General features: G+C 46.8%; 1 pseudogene; it reads left to right on the top strand.

Annotated features, from left to right (window-relative positions):
- Positions 1-211: 211 nt before the first annotated feature.
- LOC132425525 (NF-kappa-B inhibitor-interacting Ras-like protein 1) lies at positions 212-790 on the top strand (annotated as a pseudogene).
- The last annotated feature ends 8,157 nt before the right edge of the window (positions 791-8,947 follow it).

Raw genomic sequence — 8,947 nt, 5'->3', positions numbered from 1 at the left:
TCCCTCCTCGAAGACAGGACTTAGGAGTGAAACCCTGACTTCATGGCATCATGGACCCAGGTTTTCGACACAGACCCCTTGTGTCCTATAGCATTGAAGCACCACCTACGATGATGATCTCTCCCTTTGGGGGTTGGGGGTGTCAGCCCCTCAGATCCTCTGCTTCTCACCGTGACTATTAGTTGTTGGCTTTCCAACATCCTAAGAGAAGATGGGAAAGGTCTGTAAGGTTGTGGTTTGTGGCTTGTTATCTGTGGGGAAAATGACGATTTTGGAGTAGCTCATTTATGGGAATCATCCTATTAGAATGGAGGACTGTGAAACAATGGAAGATGTGTATATGGCTTCAGTGGAAACAGATCGGGGAGTCAAGGAACAGGTACATCTTTACAACACCAGGGGCCTACAGGAAGGTGTGGAGCTTCCAAAGCATTATTTTTCATTTGCCGGTGGCTTCGTTTTTGTGTACAGTGTGAATAACTTTGAATCCTTTCAGAGAGTGGAGCTTCTGAAGAAAGAAATTGATCGGTTCAAAGACAAAAAAGAGGTGGCAATTGTTGTGTTAGGAAACAAAACTGACCTTTCTGAGCAGAGACAAGCGGACGCCGAAGTGGCACAGCAGTGGGCCAGGAGCGAGAAGGTGCCTCTGTGGGAGGTGACGGTCACAGACCTCAAGACCCTGATCGAGCCCTTAACCCTGCTAGCCCGCAAACTCTCCCAGCCCCAGAACAAAGCGAGCTTCCCTCTGCCTGGGAGGAGAAGCAAAGGCAACTACAGCTCTGAGAACTAAACCCTAGGGCGCACAACTGTCGCTTGAAATAGTGACTGCCTGGAGGTGTCCGTGAACTCATGTAAAACAGGCCATTTCTATCTAGCTTTGGTCCCCTAGGAAACCCCTAGGGAAGTAATTTAATGCACTTTTAGTTATAATGCAGTTACTATTGCCTGACATGAAGTAATATATTTGCATTCTCCTTGTTTCAAACTTGTCCCTGAAATTAGCACCTTTGTTATCTATATTATGTTGGATTTGTCAAGAGAATAAAATAAAGTTTGGGTGGTATGCACATGTAAAAAAAAAAAAGCACCAAGGCAAAAATCAACAAATCCACTTCTTCCAGCCCTGGTATTAGGTGAAATGCCCACCAGGGCTTTTATTAGAATTGAAAATCAGACTAACTGTTCCAAATACAGGCCTTCTCTTTTCTTGGCTCCCAAGGAAGCCATAAAGGAGAAAGAGAGACCCAGCCGATGCAGGCTGATGGGAAAGGGGGGCATCCCAGAAGACTGTAGAGTTTTCAGATGTATGAATAATTTGAATAAAAATCGTTAGCAACATGCCATTTCTTCTGTGCCAAGAACAGAGTCCTCCCTTTATAAATATCCTCAGGGGAGCGACTGTGATGGATAGATGCTGGGGTTTGTAAAGGTGGATCCATTTTACTCAGCGGGTGCCAAGGCGCTCGATAAATAAACCGACGATTATAAACCATCCCTTCAAAAGTCAGGAAGGAAACACAGGAAAACATTCACAGTAGTTTCCAGGAATGTGCCAATTTCGTTTCCTTCTCCTGTTCTATTTTTTTTTTTTAATTTTTGTAATCATGAAAATATGTTAAAGTAAAAATTAAACTTTATTTTAAAATAAGTGCTTACAATGACTTGCAGCTTTTTTTTTTAAAATAAATTTATTTATTTATTTTTGGTTGCATTGGGTCTTCATTGCTGTGCACGGGCTTTCTCCAGTTGCGGCGAGTGGGGGCTACTCCTCGTTGCGGTGCGCGGGCTTCTCATTGCAGTGGCCTCTCCCGCTGTGGAGCATGGGCTCTAGGGCATGCGGGCTTCAGCAGTGGTGGCGCACGGGCTTAGTTGCTCCGCGGCACGCGGGATCTTCCCGGACCAGGGCTTGAACCCGTGTCCCCTGCATTGGCAGGCAGATTCCCAACCACTGCACCACCAGGGAAGTCCTGACTTGCAGCTTTTGAGTTGCCTCCCAATGTGATGCGTAGCAGCCTATACGATTTGCCAGGCAATCCTCTGGAAACCATAACGTAGTCTCATTTGATGTCACGCGTTCCGATCCGCTCTGCTAATATGTAATTTGATATACTTTCATTTAATTAAATACTTTAAATACTTTTCCATACTAAGTAATCAAATCAACTTATTTTAAAAATAGATACACCCTTTTATAAGAGAGTTATCCAAAAAGACAAACTCAGCTCAGCCTTTGGGCAGGAGTCCTGGTGGGGAGGTTTGAATGGAGAAAGCGCAGTGTCAGCACTGTGACATGCTTTCACGTTTCAGTAATTATTAACACACCCCGTGTCGCTGGCTCCCAGAATGGTATTTACTCTATGGCTCAGAAGACTTGAGCTCATGGCTTCCATTTCATTTGCCTTTTGACCTACTTCAAATAAGGAAAGGTTGATATCTCAGAATCTTCCAGTTCAAAGTGGTTCCACCCCGAACCTGCCTCGTGACCCCCATCTGATTTTCCTGTCAGCCCAGCACAAGCAAGTGACCCATCCAGGGTAGGGAGCAGTAGCTGCCATCATTTTTTTCTTTTAACCATATGTTTTCGTGCATCCTATTATTTAATTTTCGGAGCAACATGGTGAGCTGTTAAGTTCAGGATTTATGCTTTTATGAGTTGAATTGTGTCCGCCCAGAAAGATATATTGAAGTCCTAAGCCCTGGTTACCTATGAATGTGACCTGTAGCCCCTTCATTAGCCTGTGCGCCCATCCTCCAGCTGCTGTCAATGTTGCTGATAAAATCCCACCACTGCTCCCTTCTCTGAAGAACTTTCCTCAGCCAGCAGGAGCACCCTGTTTGTTGGCCACCAACCACAGACCCACCGATGACTGTCTGATACAGGGGTACAAACAGCAGGTCCCCTTGCCTTAAGGCAGAACAGCAGGTAGATATACTCATTTAATCCCCCAAAGATTTTGTGGCCATTTAGTCAAGTAACCATACCCTGAGTGGAAATAACAATAGACATTTCAAGGGCTGTTTGATACAGGGTCAAGATTGACGCCAATATCCAAGGACCCAAAGCATCACCATGCCACCCCCCTCCCCACCATTGGCAAAGGCCATACAAGAATCATATAGTCACTATTTACAATAGCCAGGACATGGAAGCAACCTAAATGCCCATCGACAGACCAATGGATAAAGAAGATGTGGCACATAGATACAATGGAATATTACTCAGCCATAAAAAGGAACGAAATTGAGTCATTTGTAGAGACGTGGATGGATCTAGAGACTGTCATACAGAGTGAAGTGAGTCAGAAAGAGAAAAACAAATACCGTATATTAACACATATATTTGGAACCTAGAAAAATGGTACAGGTGAACTGGTTTTCAGGGCAGAAATTGAGACACAGATGTAGAGAACAAACGTATGGACACCAAGGGGGGAAAGTGGCCGGGGTGGTGGTGGTGGTATGAATTGGAAGAGTGGGATTGACATGTATACACTAATATGTATAAAATGGATAACTACTAAGAACGTCCTGTAGAAAAAAAATACATAAAATAAAATTCAAAAATTCAAAAAAAAGAATCGGGCTTCCCTGGTGGAGCAGTGGTTGGGGGTCTGCCTGTCGATGTAGGGGGCGTGGGTTCGTGCCCCAGTCCGGGAGGATCCCACATGCCACGGAGCGGCTGGGCCTGTGAGCCATGGCCGCTGAGCCTGCACATGCGGAGCCTGTGCTCCGCAACGGGAGAGGCCACAACAGTGAGAGGCCCGCGTACTGCAAAAAAAACCAAACAACAACAACAACAAAAATAGAATCGTATAGTCAATATAGTTCTGGCCCAGGTATGCTGCACGGTGGGTGCAGTGAATCAACAGACCCACCCGTGGTAATTTCCTTGGCCCTCAATATTTTTAGGAGAGATACACTGAACCACTGGACAAAATCTCACGTTGGTTTCTTGACCTGTAAAGTGACAGTTGTTACATAAGAAATGCCAACTGGCAGGCCTAGAACTTTCACCCCCTGACAGGACAGCAAATGAGAAACAATATTGCATCCAGGGAGAATGACAGAGGGGAGTGCCACCCTCTGTGTCTTGAAACATCCAGGAGAGGTGGTCCCTGTCATGTCCCCTACACAAACTGTATGGGTCACAGCAGAACTTGGAACCTTAGAAACGTAAAAAAACAGTAGCTCCAATTGCAGTTTTGCCCGACGTGGCATCACATCAGGTTAATGCAGCCTTGGGTATGCTGAGTGCAGCTATTGATGGGAAACGGGAGCCCCAGGGAGGATGGGCAGGGGAGATCGCCTCATCAGCCCATCTGGTTCATGTCTGACAATCATTCATTAAAGATGTCTCCCCGTCCCAGTCTACCAGTCCAACTGTCCTCCCACGATGTTTCACAATCACTCCTTTTCTTGTTTTGTTTTGTTTTCTTTCGGTGGTGGGGCAAGGCAGGAACACAGAGAAACAAAGAAATAAAATTTTAGAGCCTTCCCCTCTTTTATCTGGCGTTATTTTCTTTCAATTTCAAATTTTGACATTTCATTTAAAAATTCATTTTGATCTTCTAGGAATCAAGTTAAAAAAGAGTGTGGCTTTATTATAAAAAATAACAGCATAGACTGAAACCCATGTGGGAGACTTTGCCAAGTGACATCATCAGTTTTCCTTCTTGTTTTTGGAAAGAAGAAATAAGGAAACTGAGGCAAGGAAGTCCGTTTCATTGTGTGTGGTCATAGGGGAAGATCTGGTCCAAGCCCAACTGGACTCAGACCCCTACGTCCCTGGGTCCACAGAGGGAGGGGAGATCCAGCTACTCACCTGAGCTCATCTCACCGAGTCCCCAGCCAGCCTGCAGGGCACCACTGAGATCCCCATCTGAGCAAGGGGAGCTTGAGCAATCCACCAGGGTCACATGGCGAGGACAGAGATGAGGTGAGGCTGGAACTCAGATCTGTCCAGTAACACAGCCTAGGGGTCTCCCCTGTGCCTTTCCTTCCTGCAATCCAAGCATCCAGATTCTCGTGTTTGCTTTACCTGCGAGGCTCCTGGATGGATTCCCAGGCACACATCAGCCGATTGAGCTCACTTTGTCCTTTTGCCGAGGGCCTGGATCTCAGTCCACCCTCCTGTTCTTTTCTCTTCAAATGCAGTCACCCGCCAGCATCCACTCCCTCGGGCTCCTCTGGCCACCCCAAAGGGCCCATGCACCAACCATAGCATCCCAGGTTCACCCACTCCTGCTTGAGGGCAAGAGGTCCCTCACATGAGAGGTCCCTCGTGTTCTGGGGCATTTAGCACTGATCCCTAGAGGGAATAGATGTACATTTCAATGATTATGAAACTTTAATGACTAACTTATTGATTATTTTGCAGATATTATGCCTCACAACAACCTTAGGAGGGGAATGCTATTTTTACTCACATTTTATAATGAGAAAACCGAGGCCAAGAATGGTTGAACGATTCATCCAAAATGCAGTTATCAGGGAGCCAAACCAGGCTAGCAGCCCCGGGTCACTGCACAGCCTCCCAGACAAAGTTCAGGTGGCTAGAAGTGTGGCGCCCAGATTCAGGCAGCCTGGGTTTATAGCCCAGCTGTGTGACCTTGGGCAAGTTACTGAACCTCTCTGGTTTTGTAAAGTGGAGACGATAAACATCCCACCTGCTTCACGGGGTCACCATGAGGATGCACTGACACACACATGTAAAGTCCTTAGAACAGAGCCTGGTACGTGGGCTTAATATATGTTAAGTCGTTATTTTTCTTTTAAGAATTTTTGTTACTTGAAGCATCATAGGAGGTTGGGTAAGAATCTTAACTGAAGTCAGAATTCTAGGAGATCAAAGTGACTCCTTCACCCTAACTTCCAGCAGAGCTCTTTTTCTACAATGCCTATGTTTTCTCTTGCTTTTATCTAGAAAGGAAGAAGGAAAGGATATAAGATGGAAGGAACAGCAATGGTGACGGGAAAGAAGGATTTTCAGTTCCACCTCTTATTTCTTGTCGGGAAGGGGGTGGTCTAGTGGACAAATATACTGATTTAGGGGTCTGACAGAATTGGAATTGGAACCTCAGTATGACCTGACCAGGTTACTTAATCTTACAACCTTCAGTCCATTCATCTGTAAAACGGGGAAAATAGTACCAGTTTCCCTGGACTGATGGGAAATTAATGACATATATAAAGCATTACCCAAGGGATGGAGACCCAGATGGCCTTCAGCTCTTCCAGCACAGCAGCCAGGGTTCACATACGTGTCCTCTCATGGACCTGTGTGAGTTTGTCCTAGATAATGAGTGTACTTAATTTGAGAACGTTTGCACCAGAAGTTTCCCCCAGCCACATCCCCACCTCCAGTGGGGCTGGTCCCCAGGCCTGCACCCGCACCAACATGGGGCATCACCTGCTGAATTGTCATTGCCACAAGAGCTGGGACAACTCTACCCCAAACACCTAGAGCCGTGCTTCACGCACGAGAGCCTCCACTTGGTGAGTGAATCACCAGCTCTCTGGATGCAGCCCATCTAACAGGCATGTTGGTTTCACGGGCGAGCCTCTGGAAATCAGCGTCACTGGAATCTCTCCAAAGACTTGCTCAGGCTTCCCATTTCTGCATTTGCGATTTGCTGGTTAATATCCTTCGCCATAGGTCCATTGACTTCTTGGTGATTTTCAGAACTCCCTTTGCATCCTAGATTTAATCCCATGTCAGGTTTTTTTTGTGTGTGTGTGGTACGCGGGCCTCTCACTCTTGTGGCCTCTCCCGTTGCAGAGCACAGGCTCCCGACGCGCAGGCTCAGCGGCCATGGCTCACGGGCCCAGCCGCTCCGTGGCATGTGGGATCTTCCCGGACCGGGGCACGAACCCGTGTCCCCTGCATCGGCAGGCGGACTCTCAATCACTGTGCCACCGGGGAAGCCCCCATGTCAGTTTTAGACATTACAAGCACTTTCTTCCAATCTGTCATCCATGAATTTGCCCTGCATGTCCTTTCATTCAAAAGACATCCTCCATTTTGACGTGATCAAATTTATCAGATCACTGAATGGATTACAGCTCCTCTGAGTGAGTTTCAGCTTTTCAGGTTGCCTCTCATCAGAGAAGCCCTCAGAATGGAACAAAACATTCCACATGTGGTCTGAGAGAATCTGTGGACTGATTCTAAAATCTAAATGCATGGACTTCCCTGGTGATTCAGCAGTTAAGAATCCACCTTCCAGACCTCCCTCGTGGCCCAGTGGTTAAGAATCCGCCTGCAAATGCAGGGGACACGGGTTTGATCCCTGGTCCGGGAAGATCCCACATGCTGCGGAGCAACTAAGCCCATGCACCACAACTACTGAGCCTGCGCTCTAGAGCCCTCGAGCCACAACTACTGAGCCCGCACGCCACAACCACTAACGGCCTTGCGCCTAGAGCCTGTGCTCCACAGCAAGAGAAGCCACTGAAATGAGAAGCTCGCACACCACAAGAAGATTAGCCCCTGCGCGCTGCAACTAGATAAAGCCCGCACGCAGCAACGAAGACCCAATGCAGCCAAAAGTAAATAAATAAAGAAAGAAAGAAAGAAAGAAAGAAATAATCCACCTTCCAATGCAGAGCACGCAGTTTCCCTGGTCGGGGAACTAAGATCCCACATGCCTGGGAGCAACTAAGCCCGTGTGCCACAACTAGAGAGAAGCCTATGTGCCTCAATGAAAGATCCCGCATGCCGCAGCTAAGACCTGACACAGCCAAAAATAATAGATAAATAAATAAATATAAAATCTAAATGCAGAACCGCTTTGCCACTGATTCTCGTTATACACTGACTTGTTAGTTTCCATCCACAATTTCAGACGGTTGGGATCGTGTTGAAATTGGATCCTAAAACTGCATGGCATCGCACCACTCCCAAAACAATTAAAAATCATACATGCTGTGTTTTGGTGAACACTTTTGATAGGTCTTGGTAATGATAGGCATATTCCATTCTGTATCTTGTAGAAATTGTACAGTGTACCATGACGTATCCCTTACTTGCTCTGTGACCCTGAGCTAGTAATTCAGCTTCTGGAGGCTCCTCTGCAACAACAGCAGCATCTCGGTCATCAGGCTGCTGTAAGGGGCAAATGAGTTGATACCTGGGAAGCTGTTAGAATAGGGCCTTCCGTGGTAAAACTTGGTGTAAGCGTTTGCTATGATTGTTAGTGTTAAAGCAGCATTACCTCTATCTTTTAAGAGATATTAAAATGGAGTCTCAAGCAGTTTAAATAACTTGTCCCAATTGCACTGCTAGTGACAGCAGAGGCAGGGCTGTGTGCTCGTCCCTTGGATCCTACAGCTTATACCACGTCCGTGATGAGATGTCCAGGTGAGCTGAAATCTGCTTCTCTAGCTGTCCTTCACTGGGCTTGGTCTTTGGCATCTAAGGGCATAGAGAATCAAGGCAAACTCTAATCCCCACGACAGGCATTCAAGCGTTTGAAGAGAGCGCTATGAACCCCTGACCCAAAGGACCTCTTCACCCAGCTAACTAGACCCTTCCTTTAAGGAGGCCTTGTGGCCAAAAAAGAAGTCATTAGTTTTTCTCACCCCAGACCCATTCTCCTTCCAGCCTCACCATCAATCACAGTCAGTGGTGCATACAGACCCACAGTGGCTAAGGCCAAAAGTCTAACCCTCCTTGATCCCTTGTTAACGCTCTCACCTGACACCTGATCTATCCTACACGCTCTACTATGAAAACAGACCCCACAGCTGCCCGTTTTCATCACTCCACCCCCGGCCGGCCATCGCCACCTCTGGCCCGCATCTCTGCAATATCTCCCCAGCAGCTCTCTGTGCCTCACCCTTCCTCCTCTGCAATCCAGTTGCACTTAACAATAAAATTGATCATTGTAAATGTCAATCAGAGCGTGCTGTTACTCTTCCTAAAAGCCTCCGGTGGTTTCCCATTTTC

This window comes from Delphinus delphis, chromosome 5 (genome assembly GCF_949987515.2).
Source record: "Delphinus delphis chromosome 5, mDelDel1.2, whole genome shotgun sequence".
NCBI lineage: Eukaryota > Metazoa > Chordata > Mammalia > Artiodactyla > Delphinidae > Delphinus > Delphinus delphis.
This window is presented reverse-complemented; position numbering and strand designations above follow the sequence as displayed.